Source organism: Humulus lupulus, chromosome 7, assembly GCF_963169125.1.
Source record: "Humulus lupulus chromosome 7, drHumLupu1.1, whole genome shotgun sequence".
Lineage (NCBI taxonomy): Eukaryota > Viridiplantae > Streptophyta > Magnoliopsida > Rosales > Cannabaceae > Humulus > Humulus lupulus.
In genome coordinates, this window is record NC_084799.1 from 153,487,276 (window position 1) to 153,506,924 (window position 19,649).

At 39.1% G+C, this 19,649-nt stretch overlaps 1 long non-coding RNA gene across 2 annotated transcripts in view; it reads right to left on the bottom strand.

Annotated features, from left to right (window-relative positions):
* LOC133788730 (uncharacterized) overlaps positions 1 to 10,996 on the bottom strand; it is a 33,680-nt gene extending 22,684 nt beyond the window's left edge. The window contains exons 1-4 of one of the 2 annotated variants that reach the window (XR_009873352.1): positions 10,822 to 10,990; positions 10,615 to 10,695; positions 10,453 to 10,515; positions 3,128 to 3,372 (exon numbers count right to left, since the gene is read on the bottom strand). This is a non-coding gene — a long non-coding RNA (uncharacterized LOC133788730). Of the gene's footprint in view, positions 1 to 3,127; positions 3,373 to 10,452; positions 10,516 to 10,614; positions 10,696 to 10,821 lie in introns of those variants that run through there. The other variant, XR_009873353.1, reaches the window with a different exon arrangement.
* Positions 10,997 to 19,649: the final 8,653 nt, after the last annotated feature.

Sequence of the window (19,649 nt, forward strand, 5' to 3'; positions counted from 1 at the left end):
CCTGGGGCTGTTCAACAGCTCTCATTTGACCGTACACGTTTGGCGGGTTATTGTCCCTCCAAGCCCGAGCCTGGTTTGGTGGGACATTCCCATTATCACGTACTTTGGAAGGACTTCCCTCGTGGTGAGTGCCACTGACTCCATCACGAGCTGGATTTCTCCTCTGTGAATTCAGGCGATCTCGCAGGTCGGTCTGCGAATCAACTTGAGGATTATGAGCTGAACTCAGCTGATTCCTCAAATATGCGTTGGTCCTATCGCTTCGACTACCCTCCGTCCAATAGCTTCCATTAGAGAAACTCAGAGCTTGTGGTCGAGGATGAGGATCTCGGATATTCCCGCGTGCTCGCGGGACATGAGCAGGGGTAGCGGGAGGAGGATTCCTCCTGTTGTTGCCGTAGGTAGGATCGTTTCGAGCTGAACGAGGTGGAAATGGATGCCTTATCGGCGACAGATGATGTCTAATTGGTGAGGCGATTCTCGTCCCATTAGGTCGGACCAAACTAGCCCATGGTCGCTCTGCTCCACCATTTCTTATTCCCTGTGTTTGGCAATCTGATCGCGGCACAGGGAGGTCGGTCGGGACATACCGTCTTTGCGAGTTCATCATTGACCTTCTATGTGGATTGACATGGGCGCTCCAGGGTGCATTTGACGATGGTGCTAAACTCAGAGTCGAGGTTCTAACCAACCAGCTGACTCATTGATGATCCTTGGGAAAGCCACTGAACGGGGGTTCTTGGTGACTGTGCGAAACGGGCGTAGAACTTGGAGTTGAGGTTCTAACCGATCGACTTGGCCTGGGTTGACTATCCCGACGAGACTTACGAGTCCCGCCTTGCCTCTTTCTGACGTTAACGTCGGTTGCAAGAGGGGGTAGTCGAGCCAAGACCTCCTCAATTTGCTTGTTTGCTTTGGCTAGATGGCTCCTCAACTGCATGTTCTCCAACTCCACCGCAGTCAAGTACTCCGGGTTCGGATTCAGCAGCAGAGGTGCTGAACTTCCAGTGTCGCCGTGGCCCATCGATTGCTTTCCCGACCGCTGCTGAATCTCAGGGTTTTGTTCGTCGAACATAGCGGTATGGTGAGCCTCCTGCCCACCATGCTAATCTGTTTCATTACCGTGCCTTGAACAAGTGACCACCATGATGAACTTTTTTCGTAATATTTTTTTATAGCATTAATTTGCAGCTCTCAATCAAAGCACCAAACTGTTGACGCGGTTTTTGGCCAACAATGTATTACGAAATTAGCTAGAATAAATTAGTGTTGAAGGATAAACCGTAACTTGGAAAATAACACTTAGGGGTGTTAGAAATGAAATATCAAGAACACTCATTTCTTTTTTACGTGGTTCGAAGGCTAAAATCCCCCTAGTCCACAAGTCGATATTATTACTTATATCTCTCTATATTTTTGCAGAGTATTGCATTACAGAGAAAGAGCCCAACCCCTTCCCTATCCAAGGTCTTGGTATTTATAGAAGAACCATCCCAGGATAGGGGTCCAGGTCATCACGTGAATACAAATCCTTCCTGTCACTTGTCTTACACAAATGATGAATATCATAATTTACATTAAGGTATGGTCTAATCATTAGGTAAAAATGATCATGGGTCGTCTGGCATAATCAGACATATGATGTCTGATCACGCACATTTATATTACGTGTCCAAGAATTCAGGGATAATCGGACATATGATGTCTGATCACGCACGTTTATATTACTATTCGAGTTTATAAAAGTTCCTGGAAATGGCAGATCTGTAGCGTACCCTGACCTGAACATAACTTTAGCTCGCGTCAAGGACATTGTGCTTCATATGCATATCCAGCTCGTGTCTTAATGCTTCGTATTCCTAAGCTCTTGTTATTACTTGGGGAGTCGCACTGCCTTCGCAGAGGAAATAACAACTGGTAGATCCTTTAGTATGGTTCTTAGCTAGCCAGCTGTACTAGAGCTGTCTGAAAGACCCGGGCTGAATACCAAGACATACACAGGGCATTTGGATATTAGCCCTTGAGTTTATTTATAAGGATGCCCAAGAAGTCAATTAGCTGAGAAAAACTCTTCAGCTTATAGAATGAGAACATTTTTGCTCAGTCAAACTCATGAAAGTGCGCCAAAGCTTTGCTCACAAGCTAAAATATAATGTTCAGAGAAACAAATGAAATGTTCATTAGGAACATGTATGTTGATTGATTATGAAGTGAGAACGCGCGATTATAATATTGAATAGAACAAGTAAAAGCATAGTAAGAGGAGCAAATCAAATTTATTAACGGTTTGTGTGTGCTCAATTAAAAAATATTCACTCAAGTTTACACGAAGAAGATGGATGTCTTTGAGTATCATACCTAAACTAAAAAAAAAATAAAAGAACGAAGAAAAGAAATGAACAAAGCATCAAATAAAATACACAAAGGAAAGACTGAAAATACAAATTAATGATATATGAGGCACAAATATAGATCAAGATCGAACTGCTCCTCTCCTTTGGAGTGAATTCCATCGCTTTGTGCGGAGCATTTGACCCCAACTAAAATTGATGACATGATATGTAGTATGGAATGCAACTATTGAACATCATCCAAAATAGGCGGGTATTAGTTAGCCAGTAAGCTTTATCCAAGATTCTGCTCAAACAGCATGAAATAAACCATGAGAGAGCAATGTCACCTGGTTAAGTACTCATTTAAGGAGGAAATGACTTGTTCAACAAAGAATTCAAAATGTAAAAATGATTACATGCTAGCATCTCCCACCTCCGATAGCAATCATGAATATTAGATGCACTAAAGAGCCAAAATGGTTTGTGCAAAGTTGGATAGCGACAAGAGATAACTAAAAATGATGTTGAACAAATAAAGGAAAATTTAGGGAATTGAATGACATCGAGTGTAACATTTTGTGCATATAAGCTATATCAACAGGAAAAAGGGCATGGACAATGCTTTATAAAGCCTTTACAAAATAAACATTGTACCACTATTGTAACGCCCTCGATAGCCAAGACCGTTACATTGTGTACTTATAAAGGTGCAGGACTTGCTAATCAAGTCATTTAGTGAAAAACGTGATACAGAAACCACTAATGAACTAGAGTTAAAAAGTTTTGGTCTCAAAAGGGTACATTTCATATAACTAAAAATTTCTTACACATGGGATCCCAAAAAAGAACAGCGTTCAAATGTCAGTTTACAAAATTTCCAGAGTTCAAACAACCATTAGCCACTCTAAGGGCAAAACAAACGTTTCTGGTTCTCCTGTTCTTGTCTCCCTCTCAACCGTGGCGGCTGAGCAGCTGATCATGTACATTCTGCTCTCAGAGCTCTCCAAATCAGGTTGATCAAGCTTGCCCTTGCCTTTACCTGCACCACGAAGCACCCATGAGCCAAGGCCCAGCAAGAAAACATATCATATTACATAACAAGCAATAATAACATTAGGATAATCCTTTAAGCATGTTCAAGCACTTAACATACCACAGTAATCACAAAGCATAAAGATTCAACCAAAGATTCAACCAAAGATTCAGCTAATCATCACCCAGCTATACAGCATAACAACCCACCAATCAATAATAACAAACAATTCACATAATAATCAGGGTCGACACCTTAGGTCGCGCCCTCTGTTTACCCCCACTGACTCCAGCCCGCTTAAACCGAGCTGAGTGCATAATAAGCTGTCCTCAGCTACCAGTGGCCGAGTCGCGCCCTGTGCGCTAGTGTAAACTTCGGCACTCTTAGGCCTTTGGTTTACTGTTTACATGGCATAATACCATCCTATACAAAGCATACAAAATAGGGAACCCTTAGTCCCATTATAAATCCACAACCGGGTGCAGTTTTCTTACCTTTAGTTTCCAAATAAACTGATCACGAGCGATGCTTCTTGAGCACAATCCGATTCTTGAGCCCTAGCTTAGTACCTAGTCACAACCAAGATAAGGAATACCATCAATAATTGTAAAGAAGAGCTTCTAGACCAAGTTCTAATCTCCGAAACATCGAATTCCACCAAGCATGGTAGTAGATTCGATCCCGAGCACCCTAGGTTAAATTCACATGCTTAAAATCCCAAAATCCCAAATTCCCTTAAGGGTCGCGGCTCAAGCCTCCCATGCCATGGCATGGCCCCAACCAGAGGCTCCCCTACGCCCAAAACCAGACACGGGTCGCGGCCCTACAAGCCTCATGTCGCGGCCCGCCCTCCTTCCTCAGCATGCATCAGCTTCAAAGGGTCGCGGCTCACCAAGAACTACGCCGCAGCCCATCCCCTTCGAACCCAGAAAAACCTCCATTTTTTACTCTCAAACCTCACTCAAAACCATCCAAAACTATCCCAATTCCACAAATCAATTATCACAAAACTTCTAACACAATTCCAGCTACACAACCCAGCAAAAACTTAGCCTAAAGACTCACCAAAATCTCACTTCAATCTTTGAAACTCAAAAGCTTAAAACATCAAAACCAGTCATGGAAACACTAAATTTCAGCCATTAAACCATAAATTCGAGCTTGCCTTCACTGCAGAATCAATTCTCTAAGAAATTTCTGAGCTAACTACCAAGTTCCTAGCTTCAATTCAGTCTTCAAATTCGAAACCCAAAAAAATCTTAGAACTCAATCAAAACCACAGAATTTCAACAACAAAAGTGTGATTCAATCCTTACCTCAGTCCTGGATGAATTCCTTTGCTAAAATTGAGCTAATCCCTCAAAACTCTAGCTCAAATCACAGAGTTTCCAGCTGAGTTTCCCTTGGATTCCAATGGTTTCCTTAGAGAGAGAAAGAGGACAGGAGAGAGGGTTGGTTCCTTAATGTTCCACCGAATTCTATGATTTACTTAGTCTATTCTTAGGCAATTAAGTTAATCCCAAGGCTCGGGGTACCGGAAACGTCCCCGAGGGAAAAATGGTAAAATTCCCCAGTATTCCCACCTAGAATTCCTAACCTCAAATATATCTCCAATTATTTATTTCCATAACCTGATAACCTAAATAACCATCCAATACTTAAAATACCCCTTGACTTACCCAAAGTCAAGTATTAAGCCCCGTTGTGACTTTCCCGCTAACTAGCTCCCGAGAATCGCCTCAAGTCGCTTGCTGCAGATTTACCCACAAAATATTGTGGTTCTCACAATTAAAGCATATAATCACATTTATATTAATATAACCATGCATTAAGTCAATAAATTCATGCATAAACCAACTATGCCCTCCCGGCACACTAATCAAGGCCCTTAAGCCTTATTAGTAATTTTGGGTCGTTACAACTATGCAAAAAGAGAATTGACATAAAGACACATAAATAATTGCCATTGGTACCATCATCTCCTTCAGATACTAGAAAGCTAGAGGAAGGTGCTTGTCTATAATCAGTAACTTGGGCAAGAGTTGTCGATCACAGTAGCTAAGTTGTCTCCACGATGACGTCTGAGCTTGAGGGCTGAGCATAACCATCAACGCCTTCATTATCATCATTGTCGACCTCCTCGGTACTAGGTAAAGGTTACATAGAGGGTAGATAGATTTAACTAACAGCAATGCCTTCACGATTTAACCTTTCCAAATGCTCAGTTGGATAGGATATGGAAACATAGCCCTAACTTTTTTTCGTATTTTAGGTATTAGTACTCACCTACTTCTAGATCGTGCATATCACACTTAGCTTCTAGAATGCTAAGCTTACTCTCTTTGCTCTAATCGTCATGACTGATGAGGTTATCAATGTAGAAGGTTATAACAACTTTGTTCATCTTGGCCAGTATCCTTTCAGCTTTGTGATGATCGTTGATCCGAGTTTTGGTTGACTCAAAGTGTATATCATCTAGTTTTTTCCATGTAATTACAGTTACAATCCATGAAGCATTATTGTATGTAGGAATTCATATAATACAATATCAAGAATGGAAATTACCTTTTTAAGACCAGCATTTTCTTTATTTGCATATGATAGTTGTGTCATCACTTCTGCAACACTAGACTCGAGACTAGACATCGAACTATCTCCCTCCCTTTGTAGTGTCTCTAAGTTATATTTGGATTAAAGAGCTACAACTTAAGGTTCATCGGCTCAGATTCTTTATCCTTTAATTGTTGCTCATAAGATGCGATGACATCATCTTTCTCTTTCATAACAGTATTGGTCGTAAGTTTGGAAATAGTCTCATTTTTTGTGCTAAGGTTCAAGTCCAATTCTTTCACCCCAGGTGTTAGCCAAGCTCAAATGCCCACAGAGGTCAGCCATTGCTTTTTGGCAACTCTCATTAGCATCATCAAGTTTCTTTTTTATCTCACTAAGCTCTTTCCTTGCTGTTTCTAATGCCTTTTGGGAATTAGAAAAGGTCTCCATCAATGACTCCTGAGCGGGCTGGTAGAGATTCTCTATTTTTTGATAGGCAGTGGAGGAACGAGCCGCCAAATTTCGATTGAGAATGCTAAGCTGCATAAGTGATAAGAAAAACATAGCCGAATTTTTTTTTAAATGGCACTTGGGAAAGAGACTGATTATTGAAAAATTGTAGTAGATACGGTCCAAAAGAACATGCTTACCAATGTTATCTGGTCTTCCATAATTTTATGGATGAATTCTTCAGTTAAAAATTTGACAATGTGCATCGTTTCACTAGGATATTGCGTCCAAGAAGCATTCAAAATTATCAAAAGGTAGAATGATAAACCCGTCCGCAGGTTAGTCATTGGTTAACCCTTACTCAGAATAGGAACAAAAGGAATAACAACACTCCTTCAACATCTCCACTACATATGTTTGCAACTGACACATGAAATCCGTCAAACTTAAAAAGGGGAAGTAGAGGAAGGTCTTAGATGTTGGGCGAAATGTGTACAACAATGGAGGTCTGGTTGTCACTAAAGAGGGGCACACTTGAAGTTTATATGGGGATTGAGGAGGGAATGATTGTAATCTCATCCGAGCTTATTGTGGCAGCTAAAGTGGTCTGAATGTTTGGAGAAATAGCAGACGTTCAGGTATTGGGCTTCTAATTGTCAGCAAAGTCTTGGGATAGTTGGAGGTCATAGATGTTCTCGAAAAAAGTGACTGACGCTAGTACCTACATGATACTATGCAAGGGTGTCCATCAATAAGTGAGTAAGATGTTGTTCTAGCATGGTGGGAGAAGAGGTTTGAGGCAGGGGTACAGATACAAGCGTGTCTGAACTCAAGAAAACAACCCTCATTACAGATCTATCAATTCTCAATGAAGGTACATATACTATATTAGAGACTATGGAAGGGTTAATTCCCTGAGCAAGTTTTGGTAGGAATACTAGAGCACAATCCTACGACGCTCTTGCTATAAGCTAGTAGTTTAGGAAACACAATGGCCCTTGTCTTCATTTGAACTAGAGATTTTTACGACGGAAGTTAGGTAACCAGCATATGTGGTCCTTGCTCCTGGGGTGGCTGCTCCTCGTGCTGTAGCTTGAGCATTGGCTTGGGCCAACTGCGTAGCTGCCTCCAGAGCGAGTGCAGCCTCGCAATGTCGCCTATCGGCCTCCTCCTGCCGTCGCTTGATCTCCTCGCTCCTGGCCTCCATCTCCTGTCTCTGCTGCTCAAACGCCGCCTTCTACCTAGCCATCTCTTCAGCGAATGCCTCCTGTCCGGCATTGAATTGTGCCATCTCCTCCTGGAAGGCGCTCATGGCTTCCTGGAGCTCTTCAACCACTGGGGTTACGTCCTCGAGCACGACTCTAGGCTCAATTTCACGATCTTGAAGGTTAGGACCTTCTGATCTAGCAGGCTCTTTAGAGGAGCCTATCTTCTTGGAGGCTGCATTGGTGTTCTTAGGCACCATAATATTTCAGGAACCGTCTGTCTTTCTCTTCAGGCTCTCAATGAAAGCACCAAAATGTTGACCGCGTTTTTTGTCAACGACGTGAGAACGTCAAAAACGATAAAACCTTCAAGAGAAAATAAATGACACAGACGATTTTATAGTGGTTCAGCCCCGATGTGATGGTAAAAGCCTAATCCACTTAGAGTTATAATTATATATTTACACTCGTGATCAGATGAACCTAAGTCAACTGAGTTTCTTTAATGTAGATTACAAGAATACAAGAATTCTCTCAAATACAAGTACTCTCTCTCTAAAAAATTCTGATCAAAAGTTCCCCAAAATTCCAAAAGTCCACTTTATGATGTCATAAGCCTTGTATTTATAGGCTCGGGATCGTACAGATGATATCCCCATAATCGGGATATTTTATTATTCTCATTATATTTAAATTACATTAATATTCAAAATGTAACAATACACTATATTCGTAGGATAAATTGAGAGATTCACGCGTATGCCAAGACCGATTCTTGTTGAAGCCGTTTCTGGGAATCTTGACGTAGTCCTCTATCTAGTTGATCCATATCACCTTCAGTCTGGTCGGCCACACCTTTACTGGGCAGTCATGCACTTAGCTGGGCAGACATGCACCTGACTGGTCGGACATGGTCATGACCGATCGGCCAAGTTCATGCCTGGTCGGACAAAGTCATGCCTGGGCAGGCAAAGTCATGCCTGAGCAGACAAGGTCATGCTTGGGCAAACAAACACGTGACTGGTCGGACAAAGTCATGCCTGGTCGGTCATGACACTTCTCGAGCCAATCAAAATTCTTCAAAGGCCTACCGGGTCACTCCTAAACCAGATCACTGTATCACAACTCTGAGGAGCCAATATATTTATTGACTATTAATGTGACGTTTACAGACCATGCGATGCCACTTGTCACCTCTATTGCCACGTCATCGATCTCTAATTTTTGGGGATAACAATAAATCTCCAAATTAATTTGATATACATTATCCATAGATCTAGAGATGTACACTGATCAATTATGTGTGGATCTCTCTTGTTTTTTTTATTTATAGTGATCAACATTTTAAGAACTTTTTATTTTCAGTGGAGAAACTTTTTATTAATTAAAGAACTTTTTTATAATGTGCAGGTCTATATTGAGAGGCATTCCTTTGGCACAATACTAGACAACATTGGCAGTTGAAATTTTAAGAATAAAAAATATATTTCATTAACATTGTATACCTTTCTTCTTTCTTGTTTAATATTTGGTGATAATAGACTTTGATTGTAGAATAAACTATCATGTAATATGATTTTCTAAGCCGAATAAACTAAATATTGAAATTATATTTTTGAGTAATTAATTAAAAATTATTTTGTTGTATTTTCTTTTAAAATTTTAGAAATTTAACATATATAATACATTTTGGACACTCAAAGGGATATATTTTTTCTAAATCAAAATGAAAATTGTAGCTGTATCTTTTTTTAAAAAAAATTACTTTGAAGGGCATGCAAAGCGAATCCTAAAAAATTATTTAAAGGCACTCAACCAAATTTTTTAGGACCCGCAACACGTGTCCTAAAAACTTAATTAAAAGCACTCAACAAAATCTTTTAGGACTCACGTTGCAAGTCCTAAAAACAGATTTGTAAGGCTGTCAAATAGAGGACTTCCAATGCTAGTCCTAAAATATCTTTTTTGTAGTAGTGGCACACACTCTAATTAATCCATATTTACATTTACATCACATTTACATATCTTTTATATAATATTTTAATATTATTATTTTTATTTATAAACTTTAACTCTCTCATTTAATATATATATATTTAATATATATATATAAAGATATAATATTTGAATGATGTAGATAAATATATAAAGAAGTATATCTAAAACGTAAAACTTAGAAATAAAATAGAAAAATATATTTTTGGGAAGAAATTTTGTAGAGCATTCATTGGAATAGAGTGCTCATAGGTTTATATTTTAAGACTAACACAATTTAAAAATTGTTATATAATTTGTAAAAATAGACTAGGTGACAAAAATGTTTTTAACATCATGATTAAAAAAACTGCCAACTTTTTCCAGATTTGACACTCAAAGTACCATAAATCAGAAACCACAGTATTATTTTATAAAACTTTACAGATCAAAACTTTAATATGTTATGAACTTCACTAATTTTTTTTAATTCCAAATGATTTGATTTGTCCCGTTAATTAATTTTTTAAAATTTGTAGGTCAAGCTGCCAGGTTTTAAAAACAGTTTTTGCAAAAAGCCATAACTCTATGAAAACTCAAACTTTTCAAATGTTTTTACAGTCTAAAATAATCTACACATTCGAAAAAAATACAATGGTGAAAAGAAACTACATCATAACATGTAACAAATTTTGGGGGGTTAGACCCATTGGAAGTCAAAACTTTGGGGAGTCCTAAGGAAACTTTAGATTTCCTTGCCTAATATATCCTAGTTTCCATGCACGCATTATTAGGCTTAAAAATAACATTATTTACAATTTACAACATAGGGTAATCCCAATAAAATATACATACAACTTAGATCATAGCTTAAACACAATCTATCCAAAAAATTCATAACTTTTACCTTTGAGTTCGAGATTTTGAGTGTCTATGTTTCGCTAGGCTCAACCCCTCTAGACGTTTACACCTTCAAAATATACCCCCAACATCACTAGAGTTAGATCACTATAGGTCTAAGAAAGGATGGTGAAATAGTGTAATTTTTTAAACCCTAGACACAACTTACCTTTTGAAATTTATGAAACCCTAGCTTGCATGCATCCCCGGAAACGTCTCCTTCAATCTTGTACTTTCTTCCTCCTCAAACCTTGCAGTTACCAGATTTGAGTGAGTACCAAGTGAGATCCAAGGTGAAAGAGGAGAGCCAAAGGCTCGGCCCAATGAAAGAAAGAAGAAAAAATGAGGAAGAAAGTCATACACTACAGATGCTCACCTTTGAGAGTGTAGAACTTAGGCTTGGCTTCAATGGAAGGGTTCTCTTCTTGAGAGAGAGAGAACAAAAATGATGGAGGGGATGAGAGAGAGAGCTTCTAGTTTTTGATGAAATGAAAATGAAAATGAAAATGAAATAAGATAGACAGAGGAAAAGAGAGAGAAAAAGGTAGTAATTTCTTTCTTATCTTTGGGCTTGCTTCTCTAAGTGCGCAAGGAAACAATATGATTACTAATTTGATCTGACAACCGCCTAACCCTTCTCACTACCCCATGGCAAGCCACCTCTCCCAAATTACCCCATTTTTCTATTTTAAATTAATTGTTAAAACTAAGCCTAAAACTATTTCTAAGAAGTGTTATTTGCCCACTTTGTTAACCATCACATCAATTAAATTTAATTAATCCTTACATCGGGTAAATAATTAAATCATGTGACACTAAACTTTAACAAATTATGTCACATGAATTTAATTACTCTATAGAATTACTCTATAATTAGCTAGTAAAATATATTTTATCAAGTAATTTCCACAATTTAGCTTAATTTTCTCATAAAAGTGCACTCTAGAATTCTCTTTCAAAAATTTCATAGAATCAAATACTCATAAAATTTTATCAACAAATCCTATGCCCAAAATAAATTAGCATAATTAATTATCCATGATAAATTATTATTTCTAGATTTTTCCTTATTTGAGTTTTTCCATAATTTCGACTAAAATAAGTTAACTCCATATTGGTTTCCCAATAATATTATATCATATTATATTCAAAACTAAAAATATTCCCCACAAGTATTTTTAAAGTAGGTCCAAAAATTTGGGATGTTGCAAAGTGTGTGAGTGTGTAACACACCAATCCTTTTGTCATGTTGAGTTTGAGAGAAAGGTTGCTACCTTGCAATAATCGTTGGGTTCTTTATGTGCGAGATGTTCCACATCGAAGTCGGAAAAGACTACCAAGCCAACAGCTTGATGGGTCAGGGTTGTTTGTTGCTCTAACAATGAGACTAGGGTGGGAAAGGAGGGCGACACAAAGTTAAGTAGTGAGCTAATCCCTTGCATGGCCATACATATATAAATGAACATGATTGTGCATGTGCCCTATTGGTACATGAGTGCCAAAGGTCGGGGAGGCTCAAGACTTTGGCTCCAGGCTCAAATTTTTTAAATGAAATTATCTTACTGATTTTTCCTTAAAGTATTATTTATTCTTTAAAATAATGAATATAAATTATTAAGAAGGTTAATAATTAATTAGTTTATAATAATTTTTCCAATTAATAGCAAGGGAAAACTTGAAATTTTATTGCAAGGGGTAGTATAGTACTTTTACTATATTGAGGGACATTTTGGTCATTATGCTTTAAGGGTTTGGGGTTGAGCCAAGTTACGTGAACATAGATTTTGGATAGGATTTAAAATACCTTGATAAGTTTAGTATTGTTCTACACTAAGTTGTGTCTTGTTTCTGTTTAAAGGACCTTACAGCGATCAATAATTCATATAACATGCAAGGACTTGAGGTAAGAAAGTTTTCACATAAAGTGTTTGGTCCAAAAAGGTCACGAGAAGTATCAATCTATATATTGAATAAAGGTAGATTCTATATTGATTTCACTAAGTTGATCAAAAATTTCCACCAATGATTTATCCACCAAGTCTTGAACTATGAGAAACCTCCAGGGGTACCTACACAAATGCACACTGATGTTGAAGTTAGTGTGTGGACCAAATTTATTTGTACATTTATTTATGAACTTTATTTATTTGATAAATGTTAATTTTATCGTTAAGCATCTAAGATAAAAGGACTATTGATTGACAACATTTGATCCGGCGACACTCTAGGATTTAAGGAACTTGGCTTATGGGTCGAGAAACACCAAAATTTGTTGGATCCAGGATGTCATAAACCATAAAATGTATTGCATTTAATGGTGTGACATGGACCAATTAGAATAAGTATTTCTTTACCCTTTAACCAAATTATTTATCTATATATTACACTTTAATGGACATGAGAATGGACCTTGTTTTTTGTTCACTTTACATATTGTCTTGTTAGACATTGAGAGAGGATCATTATTGATTTGAGCATCGGCGTGCCTTCTTTTAGGTATTAGAAGGAGGTTTCTTTCTTGATTTCTCCAAGACTTGGCGGACATATTCAGGAATTTATTACAGATCCAACTAAGTACAATTAATCATTGCCCTTTTTTCCCACGAAACGTGGGTTTATTGTGCTTGTGACTTTTTTTGGATCTAACAATTGACGTTGTCTATGGAAAGTCGAGTCATTTTTCTTGTTGTTTACTTGATTCCTCAAGGAAATTCACAAGGAAAGCAAGAACGGAAGGAAAGAAGGATGGGAGCAAAGTCACCAGTTATAGGAGAGTGAACGAAGAGAGCATGAATGCCAATGTGCTGATTTAAGAAAATGAAGTACCAAACCACAAGTATTGGTTCATTGAGATCTTAGTAAAAATGAGGGAGACGCCTAAGAAAAATTCTAAATTTGAGACAAAGGTGGAGCATTATGTGCACAAAGGGAATACCTACGATGATGAGATAGAAGGAAGAACAATGAAAGAATCAGTTGGATATATAGGACACACTTGTGTAAGAGACTGATCCTAGAAATGATCATGGAAATGACGTGCCATATACATAAGAGGAGATGATCAAAAGTAGAGGCAGGATGCGATGAAGAGCAACCCTCGAAGGCGATCTACATGATACAAGAATTGGTAGAACCGACTGTAACGACCCAAAATTACTAATAAGCTTAAGGGCCTTGATTAGTGTGCCGGGAGGGCATAATTGGAAGTTATGTGAATTAATGGTGAAAATGCATGATTATGTGATATGCATGATCTTATGATTATATGGATATGTGGAATGCATGCTTATGAGTATTAGATAAGCATGCGGGCCCTGCCTAGTCTTTAAGGGCATAATTGTAATTTTGGCCATTAGGGCATAAATGTGATAAACTGTTGAGACCACATTATTATGTGGATATATTTATTTTTGCAGCATTCGACCTGAGACGGTCTTGGGGAGCCGTTTAGCTAGAAAGTCACAACGGGGTCAAGTACTCAGCTCGGAAGGGGCTTAGGGGTATTTTGGGAATATTATAATGTGTTCGGGAATTATTGAGTAATGGTTAGTAGCTTATTAATAATTTTGTATGTCGGGATTAACGTGGATTTTTAGGTATACTCGATGACTTAGCTGGATGTGTTAAAAGACCAGATTACCCTTGGTGTCATATGAGGACTTAGGTTAACTTAAGGGGCAATTAAGTCATTTTTGGCATTTGGATATACTCAGTTGAGGGCTGAGAAATACTAGAACACTTAGACAAAGCAGAGGAACCAAACTCTCTCTCTCTCTCTCTCTCCCATTCGAAGCTCTCCCTCTCCCTCTCCCTCTCTATGGTAGTTTGTTTTGAAGGATTTTAGGCCAGGATTCAAGGTAGGATTTGGGAGACTGAGCTAGGTTCTAAGGTAAGTTCTAATTTAGCTTTTGGGTTAAATTCTATTGAGATATGTTATGGGTGTGAGCTGAATTGTGTTTATTTTGTGGATCATTAGAGGCAAGGTTCAGCTGGGGTAGAGGATTTGAGCTTGAAGTTGAATTTGAAAGAGGCTCAGGGACGAATTTCTACTCAAGGTAAGGGTTCTATGCATTTTTGAAGTTATTAGCTGGTGTGGTTTAAGTTTTCTGGTTTGTGGTTTAAGTTTTGTAAAGTTTGAAACCACTTTGTGATTATGAGTTTGGAGGAGTGTTTGGGTGTGTTTCTGGTGTTCATAAGTTTTTATACTGTTTATATGAAGTTCTAGGTCGAATTGGCGACTTGGGTGTGCTTGGGTATTGATTTGGAAGAGTTTTGGCTCGAGAAAAAATGCTGGGAAAACCCAGCTTTCTGGGTTCGCGTATGAGCGTTGCGGCCTTATTCTTCCGTGCCGCGGTGCTAGGTTGAATCAGGAGGAGGGAACCACTCTGGGCGTCGCGGCCCTATAGGGCTGTGCTGCGACACTAGGCTAAATTCAGGAAAGGGGAAAATTGAGTTTTTAGGGTTTTGGCTCAGGGGGCTCGGGGGACACTTCCACTACCTTGTGTGGGGAAACGGGAGGTCCTGAGAGCACGTGATTGGTTCCGGGAGATGATTATGAATTGATTAGTAATGAGAGTGATATGTATGTGTTGTGACTAGGTTTCGGTGATGCTCGGGTTAGAGGACTGTGCTCGGGATTTCGGTGCTCAAGAAGCTCGGAACGTAAGTAAGAAAACTACACCCATTTATGTGGATAGGATGGGACTAAGTGCTCCCTATATTTGTATGCATTGTTATATGATTGTGATAAACCATGTGAATATGTTGGGACTAAGAGCTCCCTATAATTGTATGAATGTCATGAGGTGGTATTATGCCATGGGGACATGTGATAAACGACCTAAGAGTGTCGGAATCAATACTTGCGCACAAGGCGCGGCTCAGCCACTAGTAGCTGAGGACAGCTTAATAATCACTGAGCTTGGTTTAAGCGGGTCGGAGTCAGTGGGGTGAACACTGGGCTTGGCCTAAGTGAGCCAAAGATAGTGGATTAAATAGAGGATGTGGCCTGCGGGCGTCGACCCTAGTTGTTGCTTGACATGTATACTATTGTTAATTTGATGTATATGATATGCTGAATATCTGGAAACTAGATCATTGGTTATTGACTGATGTCCTAAATTGAATCAATGCTCTGGCTTGCTGGGGAATTGATTAATGTCTTGTAAATCATTTGGTAGTGCTCTGTGAACTACTTGGTTATTGATATTGATTATGTTATGATATTATGTTTTCTTGCTGGGCCTCGGCTCATGGGTGCTGCGTGGTGCAGGTAAAGGCAAGGGTAAGATGAATCGACCATGGGTTGGAGAGCTCTGGGGGTGAGGGGTACATTGTCAGCTGCTCGGTCGCCACGGTCGAGGGTTTGTATAGGGACGGAGACCTAAAATTTTTATTTTTCCGTTATGGTGGCTTTGATTATTTATAACGTTTGGAAATCCTGTAATTAAGTCATTCAAACCATGATCTGGGATCCCATGTACCAAACATTTATTTTAATGAAAATCATTCGTTCATAACCAAAATCTTTTAAACCTAACTTGCTAATGTCTCTAGATTCACATTTTTATTTAAATGGCTTGATTAGCAAGTCTCGCACTATTTCAAACACATAGTGTAACGGTCTTGGTTATCTAGGGCGTTACAACTTGGTATCAGAGCGGTCTAGGTTTAAGGGTTCCTGAAGATAGGCTGGACATGTACACTCATCCCTAAAGACAAGCTCGACTCAGGGTTCTGTAATTGAATATATGGGATTATGTGCTTAAGTTTTTTATTGAAATATGAATGTATTATGTTGTATGACTATAGGGAGCATGAGAAACTAATAGGGCTTGGCCCTTGACTATTGTGTGATGAGATTGAGGCGTGCTGATTAGCATCGCTATTGCATGTGAATGAATATTTGGATAACGGTTTGCATACTGATTGTATGTGGTTAACTGCCTTAATTGAATTTATATGTTGTATCTATTTATTGGTATGTAGGAAGCATGGTGGAGTGTGAATATACGTGGTAGCAATAAAATTTGGTAGCTAAATGCGTAGAATTGTTAATTAGTGTTTATTATGCTTTATGTGTGCATGATTATTGTGGTTATTTGGACCTGGTTGTGGATTGGTTCAGAGTGTGAACCTTAAGGCTGCGGAGTTAGTCAGTAGTGGCGGATGAATTCAAATTGTTTGTGTACAGAATGGTTAAGTGGACTTGGCATTGTATTATAGGGGGTTGCAGATGATAGTCGGGGTTGGAAACCTCCATCTGCCTCTGAAAGTCGCAACAGGTGTTCGCTAGTATGTGAGTAAGCTGTGGGGTTTAAATGCTGAGATTAGATGGAAGGATAGCAGACTTTTCTGGGAAAGGAGCTGCTTTGTATACTTTGAAAGTGAGATTACCAGTGATGGTTTAATATGAGGATACAGACAGATGAAAGTACTACAAGAAAGGCCAAAAAAGCGTTATCCTCTAGTTTTGAGAAAAGTTTGGGTTGCCTAAGGATTGGTTAGTGGATGGGCAAAGTTAATTCCATCTTTGGTTATATGAAGATGAGAGGTCATGACTAAGGGGTTGCGCTAAGTATTTGTGACAGAAGGATACCCGGAAAGGGTACTCAGACCGAGATGTTGGCACGATGAGTTAGGGGGAACTCGAATGGTGATTCAATAAAAGAGGTTATAAAGACATAGTTTGAACTGCGGAGACTAATAGGTTTATAAGCCTGATTTGAAATGGTAAGATAACGATAATGTATGTCAATGAATTTTGTGAGTTGGACAATTCATTTTGGAAATTGATACAGGCGGGGATGGCTGGAAATGATGACTAATTTAAGGATTAAGCTCTGGAATGGTCCAGAGCGTCAGGGCCGCTCCAATGTATGAGATCTTCATCTGTATTTCAGTAGCAGAGAGGACCATGTTATTTGAGATATATGGAGTGAAGTATAGGGTGTGAATGTCGTAGGGCAAGGGATGCAAATAACAGTATTTCCATTGGTGGAATTTAGTAAGGACAGATTCTCGGTAATTGAAGTAGAAGAACCCCTGATAGTTTTATGGCTCCTGGTTTTGATAAGAAGGGGGTCTGATTTGCAAGATAGCTATCAGGACAGTGATGGGAACCAGTGGAGTTATTTATTATGCACTAGAGGCAGGGAGCGTCACCTGGAAAGGTGACAGGTGAGGGCACGACTTCTACATGGAATGATTCGATATGTTAGGATGGATTTCCCATGATTAGGGAATGGAAGACTGGAATGCCTTGTTATGTTCGAAGCCCGAGGCTAGTTCCTCAGAGACGATCAGTTGACTAGATGATAGTTTACGTTTTTTGTTATATAACGAGCTGGAAGAGTTCAGTGTTGAGAATGTCTCAAGAAAGATTCAGACAAAGAGAAGATGCCTCAAGGGTATTGTGCGATGGGCTGAAGGTATTAGTATTTATTGAGGAGGAATTAAAAACTTCTAGAGGAGGAATTGGAATACAAGTAATAAAGAGGTTTGTAGTGAGAGCAATAGAGCTCGTCATATGGGAACCTTGATATCAGTCAGAGTGAGAGTTAATTTGTGTAAGAGACAACCATGGATTGTAGGGGATATCACTTGGGAATGTTAACTGGACGGAATGGAAATTAAGCCAACCAGTAGGAATTCAGATGGGTATACAACAAAATATTGGGTACACTTCAGGATCGGGCTATGGGTAGGTTCGGTATCAGGGACATTATGGAAGATGGTAATGGTTTGACAGAAAGAATTACTGAAGTAGTCGAAGAAGTTTGATCTCGGGATGGATCAAACAGAGCATCATACTGTGGGAATTTGTGGCATCGTCTGTTAAGGATGAAGAGTTTAAATGCCTGGTTTCAAGACAGGACAATGTCTTCAGGAATTGATCTACGATCTGGTTATTACCAACTGAGGATCAAGGAAAGAGACATTTCAAGAATTACTACTTATACCAAGTAGGGTGTGATGAATTGGTAACAAAGGTTCTTAATTGATTCAAGCTTCAGCAGCACAGGTAAGCTCTACAAGTAGAAAATATAAGAATAGTATGGGCAAGTCTCCTTTAGGTTTATTGGCGGTATGTTGGACTACTCTCCAGTTAGAAGTGGAATGCAAATGACTACCACACTGATGATGTTAGTACTAAGGAAGCATGGTCACAGGTAAAGCTCCATGAAGTGTTAGTTTGATATCGCCAGGGGTGTTCAAGACAATGCTACAAGAAGAGAAGGGAATAGGTATGAAGAGATTTGATCTGAAGCCACAGAGAAGCTACTGAAGAACGTCTGAAGGATAAGGAGCACAACGAGACCGGTAAACATGTCATCTACTACGTAAGTATCTTCGAAGGCGACTACACTAGAGATTAGAAGGACAGTAAAACTTGAAGTTAGACTGAATGGATAGTGTCATATCAGAAGTTCAGAAGACAGAGTGAAAATTTATTAGCGCTTGGTGATGTAGGAATATGCGTGTTATGGTTGAATACAGAAGGGTAGCATGAAGGACTTGATTTTTGATAAAAATGTGAAATTGTGAGTGGTACATCACAGGCTGAGACGCGCCAAGCACAGACTGAAGAGAGAATGGTTCGAGCCTCGCAGGAGGTGAAAGAAGGGGAACGTGGCCGACATACATGGAACGTTAAGTTGGCGGTGAATGCATAGTATAAGGTATTTGAGCATTTGGTCATTTGTAAGAAAAATAATCTTGAGACCAAAATTTACTGAAAACGCAATGGATGGATGGATGATATTAGAAATCCTCGACTGTACAAGGAGGAGATTTAATTGGAGGCAGATCTCTTACTTGGGGGGTGTGCGTCACTTGAACAGAATGCCACAGGCTACAGTGAAACGAATAAGGTAATGATTGAGGTTGGTATAGCATCGGTGTGTGGTGATGAACAGATATGTGTCTCTTTGGACAATAGAATCCAGAGTGATGATTTTGTGGAGACGGGGAAGAACCCTATGAGTGCAATACGAGTTAAAGTACAAGGATCGGATGAGTGGTCCGATGGGAGTTAGGCATGGAAATGGGAATTCTTAGTGGGTGTCGTTCCACCTCCTAGGGTATGTTGTACCGGGAGGTTTAAGCGGGTGACAGAATCTAGTATACTTGGATATTGGAAGGTAAAGTGATATGGTGGTGGATCATAGGAATGGACCATATTGGACTATAAGTAAGGTGATT